This window comes from Protopterus annectens, chromosome 13.part0 (assembly GCF_019279795.1).
Source record: "Protopterus annectens isolate FY-2018-M chromosome 13.part0, PAN1.0, whole genome shotgun sequence".
In the NCBI taxonomy this organism is placed as follows: domain Eukaryota; kingdom Metazoa; phylum Chordata; order Ceratodontiformes; family Protopteridae; genus Protopterus; species Protopterus annectens.
The window spans coordinates 552,142,160-552,156,569 of NC_056747.1; positions in this window are offsets into that span (position 1 = coordinate 552,142,160).

Genomic DNA, 14,410 nt, shown 5'->3' on the forward strand with positions numbered 1-14,410 from the left:
ATGAGTAAAATTATCTATCACAGTGAAATTTGGTTAGATATTTAGAAATCATGTCAAGAGTATGTTGCATAAGACAGGCTAGGCACATGCTGAAATGGACTAGTACAAGGGTCCTCATCATAACCTGGGGAGTTTAACTTAACAAAAAGCAGCTGAAATCAGTGTTTCCACATCTACTGCTCAAACAGATGTAAGTTTATGGTATTCTAACACTATTTTATTATTTAATTCTTTACCTAATTTATGGCGTTCTAAGTCTTGTGGTTATTGGATTTTAGGAAAGGCCACATTAGTTCATCCCATACTTTTTTTATATTGCTTCCATGACAACCTAAACATTTGTTCTGAAAATCTGGCAAACATGCAATTTCCATTAAATAAATGGACATTTTATAATGTGATGATGGTTGAAAAATGGTTGATTTAATTTGCTACATGAGGGCCTAGTGAGGTGGTGGAAGCAGATCATTTAATTAGTTGTATTTACTGTTAAATTTTCATTATAATGTCTTGATGATGAATGGCACAGTGGTACAGCAGTTTGTGTTGTCAACTCACAGTAAGAGTTCCCTGGTTTGATTCTCAGCTGAGGTGTATTTTGTGCGTAGTCTGCAAGTTCAACCTGTGTTCGTCTGGGTTTCCTCCAGGTGCTCCAGTTTCCTCCCACATTACAAAGACATGCATCTGGAGTGTTTCTCCTGGGCCTTCCCTGAAAATTCTTCATTCCAAGTCAGACTTTTCCCATAAACAAATAATAGACAAATAAATAATGTGGCATGGCAGATGAAATACAAAAAGTGAAATAATGAGAAGTATGTCACAGTATATATGATTAAAGAGTAAATATTAAAAGGATGTTGTGCACTATAGCATGAGTCTTACATCTTTCTTGTTATATCTAAGAGCATATAAAGTCTCTATTGTAAATAACTATGTACCATTTTATACAGTATTTAACATTATGGTAAAGTAGAAAAAAAATACTTTGCTTTGCTTAATGAGGAAAAAAGTGTATGCTGTCCACCTGCATATCACATGACTCTGAGTATCCAATCAGCTATACTCTTATGTTAAGCACTGAGAATAGCCTTTAGTACTTAGCAGATCTTAACCAGAAATTAAAAATCAAGTATAAGTAATTAGGTTCATTCCATTCAGTGAACTTCAGTAACAAGAAGATTCTCACTGCAAATGTACTCCTTGGGGTGTAAATGAAAGAAAAGGTTGTATGCATGTTTTAAGTTACAAACTTGTATTGTGTTGGCTGCATCTAGCACACAAATAGAAATATATTCTATTTCATCCTGCTTGGAATTCTGTGAATATTGTCTCTGTTTTAATTACCAGGGCTTCTTCATTTGTATGGCAGCTTTTTCATTTTTCTGACAGAGTTTAACCTTTGTATGGCAGCATAACATCAATTAATCTCTATTCATTTGTGCTTTACTGAAACAAACTCATATTTGCAGAGGTGATATTTCATTACTGAAGCTCAATGGTTTCTGGCAGGTTAGGCACTATGTCATGAGTCTTAGCTCTTTCCTGTAATATAGCACATTAAGATAATAATCCAGTGAGACACTTTTTTGTTCACCAATGTAAGTTTATTGGAATGAGACAAGAAAATATAGCCACATCCCACAATCATCACAAACACAGAAACATTATTACATCCCCCAATACTCACATTATCAGTGCCATAACATTGTAAAACTATATTACACACTTGATAAACAAAACATAAAAATAGAAAGGCAGTCATTCCATTCTGACCTCTTTAACACCTTATATCTCCAAGAACCATAATGAGTAAAAACAGCCAAAACGTCACTCAACCAGGCTACAGGGCACACCTTTCAGCATTTAAATATCATGTGTAACAATGATGCTGTACTTTTCCTTAACCATCCCCATGCCATTGTAGGTACAGTATGTCCTGGTAAAGGAATAGAGAATAACCAAAAATGCACATCTAGAGAGTTGGTTAATGCAATCCTTAATGTCCATCTAATAGTATCTATAACTCTGGACCAAACTGGTGCAACCTTCTCAGAAAACCACACCATGTAAAAATAGTTGACTTCTTTAGAGTTGCATCTACAACAAGTTCCATGCCCTTTCTTGAATTTATCTTTTAAGAACCGATAATGCCATGAATAAAAGCTATTTCAAATCAGTAAATCAGACCATGGACGGTAATTGTTCATAATGCAACCTTAACAATGTACCTTGATCTTGCTCACTAAGGCCTCAGTGCAATAAAACCTGCCCCTTGTGAAACACATCATTGTTCATGTCCTAAATAGGTGTATTAAAGAACTTGTATAGATGATTCAATCTTACATTGTGTCTAAGCTGTCCTGAAGTCCCTTCCTTGTTCTTATTTACTCCTTCCAACCATAACACCTTACTGGACATACAGCAACATAGAAATGTATGTCCAAATCTACAAGGCTTGTCAAGTGGGACATTCCCTAGATCCTCTTGTCTCTTTTTGAATTGTGCAATTAATAAAAAGAGGATTTTGAAGCATCTTTAAAATGCAGTGCATACTCTCAATCTATTCCTGTCAATAAATAAGCTTACCCTCCACACAGACTCTAGGATTAACCCCATAATATTGATAGAGGAAGAACCTCTGCACCCCTTCTAATACAATTATGGAGATATCCAAATTGCTTCTTAAAAACCATGTTTCCAGTCTCCCTGGGTTCCAGACTCCCCTGAATCTTATTGGAAACTGTCACACTATCAATTCCAACAGGAAACCAGAATGGCTCAGTCTTCCTCCCTGCTCTAGTATATTGCCAGCCTATTGCAGCCTTAGCATAATCCATCAAATTTGGTATCCTCAGCCCACCCCTCAACCAGAGTGTACTGTGTAAAACAGTTTTTTATCCCTAGATATCCTTTACCTATTTCCTCTCCAAATAAAATCCATCAAAATCCCCTGCCATTCCTTGAGCCCAGAATAAAACATCACCTGAAGCAAATGTCTCAAAAGAAATAAAATCCTATGAAGGAAAATCATTTTTCTATCACAACCCCATTCAAAAAGCTAAGTGTAACTCATGCCACACCCTGCTTTTTTCATAAAAATACAGTAAGAGGTCCAACATTCAGTTGGACCATATAAGAGCAGCCCACCACTTCCATATCCCTATGTTTTCTACTTTAGTTACCACCTCACAAGGTAATTGGACCATTTTGGCTAACACATTAAAGCCTGGCTACATAATGGGAAGAGCTTGATTTTGGTCATATATGATCTTATGCCTGAATATCTGGCAAATTCCCCAGATGTATGCAAAACTCCATCTCATCTCCTCTTCCTTTGGGAAGACAACAATACCACATAATCACCTGCCATCCAGAAGGTCAAAATAAGGAGACTGGTGAAAATAAGATTGCATCCTCCCTACGCCTAGGTTCCAAAAGCTGATCCAACACTTGCAAGACAAAAACAACAGCAGGGGCAAGGGTCAACCCTGCCTCATGTACCTCATCAATGTAATATGGGAAGAAAAAATACCATTAGTAAAAAAAAAAAACATGCTGTAACTTTGGTAGACAATAATTTACAATTGGCCACAAATTATTCCAGGCAGCCCATCCTTCTTAGCATGGGCAAGACAAAATCCCACTCAGGTTGGTCAAAAACATTTTGAAAATCAATCAACAGGGCATCCAACTCATCATTTAAATGCTGTTATGCCCTTTGAATATTCAGCAACATACTTATTAAATCTGGTCCCCTGCCCTATCCTTCACAACCTCCTGATAGTTTTTGAAGATATAAATTGACAGAATATCATCAAGCTGCCTCAGCAAAATCTTGGCAAAAATGTTAATCTCTAACAGCAGTAAGGATATTGATAGATAGTTGCCAAGATAATACCTAACTTTCACCGGCTTGGATAAAAAAAAAAAAATCACATTAGTTCTATTAATTTATCAAGGAAAGTCCACTTCCCCTTTCCGCCTGGACATATAGATCCAACAAATGATGTGACAACCATTCCCTATAGGCTTTATAGAAATCAGGGGTTAATTTGTCTAAACATGGAGTCTTCTCCACAGCCAAGTCACCAATCACCTCTGTGAAGAAATTAGACAGTTATTTGTGCTAGCATGTCTGGTTGAGTTTTTGTACATAATTTCAGATTGACCTGTGTATTGTATGCCAGCATGACCAGCTACAATATTGTAAATAGGGTCTTACATGTTGATTTATGATCTGTTTGTACAGAATGTTTTAAAGACTTGAACAGTGTTCTTTTCATTTCTGACTATGCAACTTTGTGATGAAACATTCTAAAGGCAAACTGTCTCAGATTCAGCTGATCTGCAGATGATGACATCAGAATGTTGACAGTTGCTATGTGTTATTGCCAGAAGCTAAAAGACAGGAAGGAACTTTTGTAAACAGCTGTTGGTTGATTTTCAAAATATGAAATGAAAATTAGAACTGGAACAGTTTTGACAGGCTAGTCTATAAGAGCCTGCTGAATACAGTTATAGTCCATTGTCAGTTACAGTTGTCAGTAACAGTTCTCAGTTGTGAGTTGTTCATAGCTGTACTGTGCAGTGGATTCCCAAAATGACTCAACAAGAACTGTAAGCCTGCCTTTGCTCTGTTGTAGTAATTTAGTTTAGATTAGGGACAGTACTCTTTAGTCAGACAGGAAACTGAATATTGAATTTCTATCCTGCAGTATTGATTTCATTTTCCTGGTGACTGAGTTCTGTTTGTTTATTAGCAATTACTGTTTTATATTTTTTTAATTATTTTGCTCATTATTAAATATTTTTATTAACTTACCTTGTGGGTGGTGAGTCCAGTGTTTTCTTTAGTGATTTGAGAGTGCTTATACTTGCCTTGATAACATCCATGGCCACTCTGAAAGCCTGACTGCTTACGTCATTTGCTACTATTTGTTTTGATATCTAATTTTCATAAATGGACACCTTTTTAAAAGGACATGAAGACACTCTGATGGCAACATTACTGTACTATTTTGGGGCAGGGGCACAGCTGGAAATCTGTGTCAGGATTTCCCAGAAGTGCTTGGATGTGTGAGATTTAAATTTACTTTGAGTGTGAGTGTATCAGGTCTTAAACTGGGACACATTGCTCTGGAGTGTGTAACAAAGAGCTATGTTAGGGGTGTACAGAAGTATACAGTCCAGTCCCCGGATATAGAGCATGTCCCTGTTTTGCTCTTAGGAGAAAATGGTGAAATAATATTCCTGTTTAAGTGACAGTCTCATGTTGGTGTCAGTAGTCAAGACTGAAGCTCCTTAGTTACTGACCCAAGATAATAGGGGATGTAACATTATTTGGTGGTAGTTTAGTGGGGTATTATCTGGACATTGCAGCCTCTTTCTTATCCTCTAAAGACAGATCTTTCCCAATTCTCTGCCTATCCCCAAACAGAATTTGCTCTATATGAATGCCAGATAAAAACTACTCACTATCTATGCATGCCCATATGTGTAGACCCATATTCCTTGTAAAACATCTCAGTAATCTTCTACATATTAGTAATTATAACCTCACTTATGTCATATAACACCAATACTGTTAACTCATTTGTCCTCTCCTGAAACTTTGTAACCAAAACTTTAGGTGGTCTGATACACTTAGCACAAAAATGTCTTGTATTGTCCCCACTTATCATGTACTTTTTGCATTTCAATAGCCATAGTTTGGACTTTAGTACTTTTTGCCTGTGCTAATATAGTTTTTTTACTCCCTATACTGGTGAATAAATCTTTAAATTTCCTTCTCATAGTTACATAATGTTTCCTGTTTAATTTGCTGTTGGGCTCCATAAAGATCTATGCACATCTTAATCAGAGCCTCTTTAAAAGCAGCTCATTCCTCCACAATGTTTGCCTCCCATTTCCACTCCAAAAACTGTCTATACATAAACCAAATATTACCCTTTTGCCCACAGCTCTCAAATATAGCTGGTATAACTTCCAAAACTGGGTGGTAACCACAGTACCCCCTAAGTCTAAGTCCATATACACCAGCAAATTGTGAGTGCTACTGGTTTGCATTCTCCTACTTGCAACCCTGCAACTAGCATCTTAGACACCAGAAGCTTGTCTGTACGACTAGCTCCACCCTATGTTTTCTCAAAAAAGTATAATCTTGAGTATTGCTGTGTAAGGTCTTCTGTATATTCACCATATTTAGTCTCTATATAGCCCCCCTTAAAGCATAGGCTTTATGAGGTTATATCTCTTAACCTTTCAGTAAATCTTAAATAGGACACCGTCATTGTGCAGTCATAAAGATTGGGTCTCTATTATCTAGTTGAACAACAAGAATTTCAATTAACCTTTGATCAACACATGTGTCGAACCTGCAATTCAACAAATGGCCAAATCATCGATTTCTTTACAAGGGAAAGAAATCAGTAGGCCAACTAAGCATGACACATTACAACAAACAGTATGAAGTAGGGGGTGACCCCCCCCCCATAGCTAAATATACTAACTCCGAGATGGAACTACAGTCTGGAAAAGGGCAGATTTAAAAGAACGACCAACCAATTTCTTTCTCTTGGAAAGAAATCAATAATTTAGCCATTCGCTGAAGTGCAGGTTCAACACATATGTGTCGATCAAAGGTTAATCGACATTCTGGTTGTTCGGCTAGATAATATAGACCCTATACATTATCCCAATTAGAACCACAGAAGCTTCCAAATACCATATTTTCATTATTAACCAACACTTCTAACAATATCTATCTCCCTTCATTTGTCTTAAAAGCCCCTGTAGGCCAACCCAAAGAAGCATGAAGCAAAATAACTACTCCTTTCTAGCAGTATTTGTACAACTGTAATATACCACACACCACCACTTCTGCAATTTAGGACTTGGAAATGTAAGCTTAATTTCCTGTAAAAGAAAGATATTTTGATAGAGTTGCTAAAAGCAAAATTAACAGTGCTCTGAGTTTAACTATGCGATTCATCCCTTTTTCATTAAATGTACACATTCTAATCACCTCATGAGGAACTCCTGCCCTAGAACTCTCTTCTTTTCCTACCTCACACCCTGCAGGCTAGGGCAAGACATAAAAGAATACACACAATGAGACAAAGAAGCCATTACCCACCACTGTACTGAGCCTTAAATCCAGTTGAACATACAATCACAACCAAATAAATTTAAGGACCAAGTAGACAACATGGTGAGAAACAAGAAAACACCCCACCCCCAATCTGCAATAACCTTATAACACAACATAACAAAGTTATAATCAACATACCATCTGTATTAAAAAAGAAAAAGCAGAATTTATATAAAACTGCAATGTTCATAACCTCCTATTGAGGAAAAGGAGGAAATGCCTGGAAACATACAACTGTCCAAAACACAAAATTGTTCTAAATTACATTCATCTGAACAGTCTTATTCATTTTTATAACAAGAAAAATATTTATTGATTTATCAGTTATGATGTATGCAATCATACATTTATATAAATGAAAACAAGCCATATTGACACATTTTCAACTGCAAACATACGTAACATAGAATCTTCTGTGGAGTCATTAATTGAACACTACATAGCTCATTCATTTCCTGCCTTTTTTTATACATCATTACTCCTCCAAACCATTATTCTACTTGTATTCTCCCCACAATTCCCATTTTTTCTATGTAATCTGCTCCTACCCTTTTCTAAAGATCTTTCTTCTAGTTCTTATATGTCATGGTTGGTTTAGACTTTGATTTCTATTTTCTAATAATTGCTGTTTTGGCACCCACCAGAATTAAACTCAACAAGGCCTTACTATGTCTTGGCAAGATGTTGTTGCATATTTGGGAGCCATATATATATCAAGACAATGAACGTTGAGGTATAAGCCAAAATAAATAAATTTAATAAAACAATAGTTCTTCCAATAAAACCAAAGAAAGCACTCTAGCGCCTCGGCTTAACATAAGCCTTCAAAGAGTTCTAACTCACAAAAAACAAATTCTTAAATACTCACAATTATCAATCAAGTCATTAATTAATCAATTAACATTAATTTATATTAAAACTTTTAAAGATACAATACACTCATTTAAATTTCACATTTCCAACAGCAGTCTGTAATCAGACCCTGTGGAATCAAAGTACCATATTTTAAAATAAACAGTGTTTCCTTATATCATAGCATCTTTCTAACTGATTCACTATTTCTATCTCCCATTATTTGTTCTAAAACAGTGGCTTTCAAACCAACAGGACTGCTGTTATGAAATTGCTTAAAGTGTTGTGCCAAAGACTTTCTATTTTAGTCTGCCTTATATCGCTCAAATGCCCTGTTAACCTATTTTTGAACATCTGTTTAGTTTGACCTATATAATATTTGTCACAGTTACACTTGATTGCATAAACCACCCTCTCAGTAGTACCCTGATAATTACTTGTCATTTGAAAATTAATTTGATTTATTCTAGGAAAAGTATGTACTATAAATTCACATCCTATGCAATTCCCACATGGTCTCAACCCTTTCAAATGAACTTGTAATGATAAATTTTCTTCAGGTTTTTTAAACTTTGTATGTACTAACATATCTTTTAAGCTCTTTCCTTTATAAAATGAAAAAAACTAAATTTTGTTTAACCAATCCATTAAGCTCATGAAATCTGGACAAAAACTTCCAGTAGTATTTAAGTACTTCTCTAACATTCTCACTCAAAATATTATAGCTCATAACTATAAAAAAAATATTTTGCTCTGTTCCTTTTAGTATATCTCTGGTCTCTCCGTAAGGTGCTAACACATAATTTTAATTTCTATTACCATATCTTGCTTTCTTATTTCTCCCTACATATTTTCAATTATTTGTCTATCATAATTCCTTTCTTCTAACATATTTACAGTACAATGTAACTCTTCTTCAAAATTACAATCCATATTGCAGATTCTAGAAATCCTTAAAAATTCCCCAAAAGGCAAGAAATCCAAGGTATGTTTGTGGTGACAACTATTGCCCATCATATATTAGTTAACAGTGCCAAATTTCCTATATAAACTTGTCCTAATCTCCTCACCCACTATACCTTCTAAAGAGATATCAAGAAATGAGATTTTCTTTCCATAACTAAGTCCATCAAATTGTATATGTCTGAGTATATATATATATATATATATATATATATATATATATATATGGGTCTACCTCGACCCAACAAAATTGTTTCACAAAGATGTAATTTGGCAAGCTCAATTTCGCGAAAGTGCATTTTTGCTGAAATGCACTTTCTCGAAAAGGCAACTAAGCGAATAGCAACGGGGGCTGTTGCTTAGATTGTGGTACAGCGGGGATAAGGGAATATTCTCTTTTCCCCACTGTAGTGTGATCTTGGAGTGAGAATATAAAAGTAGTGGGGGTGTGGGGGTGCAAGGGGGCTTCCCTCCCTGCATATATATGGTTAGTGTTGTCTTCTTTTATTTTGTTTGTTTGTTTTTTTTTTCGGTTAAGTTGTTTTTCATGAAAATGCATTTCTGTAAAAGTGCACTTAAGCAAAACACAGCTTGCATTATTACGTTTTGTTGAAACGTAATTTTGATGGGTCAAAGTAGACCTGTATATATACATATCCTCCCATTGTTTCTTTGTGGATTGCTTATCCAATCTCTTTGCAATCCTTTCTAACCTCCCGTAAATTCTAGCACTCTCTCACCTATTCTCTGTACCTCTAATTGCAGTCACCCCTTTTGACAAAATCTCCTTTCTCCATTCCCATGTTGGTTTAGTTCTTGGATTAATTTATGCTACTTTAAGAATATAATCTTTATGGTTCTTGTTATTCTCCTTAAGGATTTGCATCCAAAATCCCAGTCTATCCTTATTTCTTGATCTTCCCCCTGTTTCATCGTTATCCCTTTTCACTTTGAATGTAACTGTGTAGCTCTGAAATGCCCTTTGAAAACAGGTAATCCTAAACCATGTTGTTCTTTTGGGAGGACGAATTATCCCACTTGACTCTTGCTCTCTTCCTCTACCAGATAAAATCCTTCAGCACTTTAGTAATTGCTAGCCACAACTTCTCCTCTGGTTGATAAAAATATGCCTGACCTGTGTATAAAACTAAAGGAACTAAAAATATTTTCAGTGATTGTATCTTGTTATCCATATCTGTAAAACAGAGCTTCCATTTTTTTCATTTTTGTATTATCTTTTGTTACTCCTTCCTGTGGTCATATGGGTTTCCTGTGTGCACTCTGGTTTCCTCCCAAGTTCCAAAGATATGCAGTAGCTGGATTGGACACTCTAAATTGGCCATAGGTGAGACTGTGTGTGTGTGTGTGTGTGTGTGTGTGTGTGTGTGTGTGTGTGTGTGTGTGTGTGTGTGGCAAATGCACTATTGCGGCAGGGCTAGCAAACTGGCGGTGTAAACCCTGGCCCGAGATGATTGTAACTGCGTAAGTCACACGTCGACCCCATGTGCAAAAATGGGACAAGGGGCTGTGGATGGGTGGGTTTTGTTTAGTCTCTTCACATATATCCTTAGCTGCCATAGCAGAATTCTTTTTAACCCATAATCCTAAGTACTTTTTTTAAATCATGTACCTATAGATATGGGTTTTTCTGAAGGAGTTCATGTGCAGATACATAGTTTACAGCTATTGCCTTTGTTTTATCTCCATTAATTTTGTATCCTAAAAAAAATAACTGTCCCAGAATGTTCCACAATGCTGAAATGTCATTTTCTGGTTTTATCAGTTACAATATAATATCTGCGAAGAAAGCCAACTTTTCATGATTACCATACCAGTTCTTCTTCTTCTTCTTCTTCTTCTTTCGGCTGCTCCCGTTAGGGGTCACCACAGCAGATCAACTGTTTCCATTTCTTCCTGTCCTTTGCATCTTGCTCTGTCACACTAACCACCTGCATGTCCTCTCTGACCACACTAACTACCTGCATGTCCTCTCTCACCACATCCATAAACCTATTCTTAGGCCTTCCTCTTTTCCTGTTACCTGACAGCTTCATCTTTAGCATCTTTTTCCCAATATGCTCTGCATCCCTCTTCAGCACATCCAAACCAATGTAATCTTGCCTCTCTGGCTTTGTCTCCAAACCTTCCAACCTGGGCTGACCCTCTAATATATTTATTCCTAATCCTGTCCATCCTCATCACACCCAGTGCAAATCTTAACATCTTCAGCTCTGCCATGTCAAGCTCGGACTCCTGCCTTTTTGTCAATGCCACTGTTTCCAACCCATATAACATAGCTGGTCTCACTATCCTCTTGTAGACCTTCCCTTTCACTCTTACTGGTACACGTCTGTCACAAATCACTCCTGACACTCTTCTCCTCCCACTCCATCCTGCCTGTACTCTCTTCTTCACCTCTCTTCCACACTCACCATTACTCTGAACTGTTGATCCCAAGTATTTAAACTCATCCACCTTCGCCACCTCTACTCCTTGCATCCTCACCATTCCTCTATCCTCCCGCTCATTCACACACATATATTCTGTCTTAATCCTGCTGACCTTCATTCCTCTTCTCTCTAGAGCATATCTCCACCTCTCCAGGGTCTACTCCACCTGTTCCCTACTCTCACTACAGATCACAATGTCATCTGCAAACATCATAGTCCACGGGGACTCCTGTCTGATCTCGTCTGTCAACATGTCCATCACCATTGCAAATAAAAAAGGGCTCAGAGCTGATCCTTGATGTAATCCCAGGCTCAGAGCTGATCCTTGATGTAATCCCACCTCCACATTAAATGCATCCGTCACTCCCACTACAGTCCTCACCTCTGTCACACTATCCTCGTACATATCCGGTACCACACTTACATACTTCTCTGACATTCCCAACTTCCTCATACAATACCACAACTCCTCTCTAGGCACACTGTCATATGCTTTCTCTAAATCCACAAAGACACAATGCAACTCCTTCTGACCTTCTCTGTACTTCTCCATTAACACTCTCAGAGCAAACATCGCTTCTGTAGTGCTCTTTCCTGGCATGAAACCATACTGCTGATCACTAATCATCATCTCCCTTCTTAACCTAGCTTCCACTACTCTTTCCCATAACTTCATGCTGTGACTGATCAATTTAATCCCTCTGTAGTTACTACAGCTCTGCACATCACCCTTATTCTTAAAAATCAGTACCAAAACACCTTTTCTCCATTCCTCAGGCATCCTCTCACTTTCCAAGATGTCATAAACAATCTAGTTAAAAACTCCACTGCCATTTCACCTAAACACCTCCATGCTTCCACAGGTATGTCATCTGGGCCAACAGCCTTTCTGTTCTTCATTCTCTTCATAGCTATCCTTACTTCCTCCATGCTAATCCACTGCACTTCATGATTCACTATTGGCACATCATCCAACCTTCTCTCACTCTCATTCTCTTCATTTATCAGCCCCTCAAAGTACACTTTCCATCTGCTCAACACACTCTCCTCACTTGTGAGTACGTTTCCCTCATTATCCTTTATCACCCTTACCTGCTGCACATCTTTACTAGCTCGGTCCCTCTGTCTAGCCAATCGGTAGAGGTCCTTTTTTCCCTCCTTAGTGTCCAACCTTTTATACAACTCGTCATACCCCTTATCCTTAGCCTTCGCCACCTCTCTCTTTGCCATGCACCTCATCTCCTTATACTCTTGTCTACTTTCTTCATCTCTGACAATCCCACTTCTTCTTCGCCAACCTCTTTCTCTGTATACTCTCCTGTACTTCTTCATTCCACCACCAGGTCTCCTTGTCCTCCTTCCTCTTTCCAGATGTCACGCCAAGCACCTTTCTAGCCATCTCTTTTACTAGCTCTGCTGTAGTTACCCAGCTATACGGTAACTCTTCATTGCCACCCAGTGCCTGTCTTAACTCTTCCTTGAACATCACCTCACAATTACCCTTTTTCAATTTCCACTATTTGATCCTTGGTGCTGCCCTCACACTAATCCTCCTCTTCTTGATCACCAATGTCATCCTACAACCACCATCCTATGCTGCCTAACTACACTTTCCCCTGCCACCACTTTACAGTCTCCAATCTCCTTCAGACTGGCCCTTCTACATAAAATATAATCCACCTGTGTGCATCTTCTTCTGCTCTTGTATGTCACCCTATGCTCCTCCCTCTTGTTAAAATACATATTCATCACAGCCATGTCCATCCTTTTCGCAAAATCCACTACCATACCAGTTATATCCTTGAATTTCTTAGTCCTTTATTTTCTTTGCCAGTGGTTATAAATATACTGTAAATAACAATGGGGAAAGAGGATACACTGACTGGTTCCTCTGTTCAAACAGAAATTATGTATATAAAAAGAGCCCACAGTGCGCGCGCGCACACACACACACACACACACACACACACACACACACACACACACACTTAAATTTTTGCCTCAGATACCTCATTTATGCTACTAATTAACTTTTTATAGTGTCAGGAAATGCAAATGATTCCATTGCCATACTCACAAAATCCCAGCTTACTCTATCAAATGCTTTCTCTGCATCAAGATCCATCAACATCAATTGTATTTCTTACATTCTGATTCACTCTGGATCATTGTTCTGTTAATGTTGTCAAATCTTTGCCACAAAACCAAATTAATCCATATCTGTCAATTTTGGAATCACCTTTGACATTCCTTTAGAGGTTATAGACATAAACACTTTGTAATCATGATTTAGAAATAAAACAGGCCTATATGAAGCTAGACCTGATGGATCTTTATCACCTTTATGGATTAAACCGCCACAGATTTCTCCCAGGTTGCTGGTGCTTCTCCTCCTTTTAAAAGACTGATAAACAAAACCTTCCATATCTTTATCTCTTTCTTCCCTCCTAGCTTCTAAACTTCCACAGGAATATCATCTATTCCTGAAGACCTTCCGATAGATTCATATCTCCTCCTATCCTGTTAGTAATAGAGCTTCATCTACCTCTAATCTTGGCATATCGAACTCTTCAATAAACGTTTCCATTTGTACTTTTTCTTGATTTCCAAATTTCCCTGTTTTATACATATTTTCATAAAAATTCTATAATATTTCTAATACTACTACAAGGTCTGTGGTTATTTTCCTTGTTATAGGCTCCCTAAGCTTGGCAACAATCTTTTCTACTTTGTTGCTTGAGCAATTGTGCTAAAAACTTTTGTGTTTTGGAGTTATCAAGAAACAGTTGCATAACAGCAATCTTCCTAAATTCATGGGTATTATCTAGAAAGTCCCTTACTTTTTTTTTACTTTCTCTGCACTTGACTCTTCTTGTTCTGTGAGATTCCCTCTATTCTACAATACTTTAATCTTTGTCAGTCTCTCAAAGTAATTTTTGTTACTTCTCAATCATTTCTCTTTTTCTTTTATTTTTGCCCTCTGTTTAAACTCCAA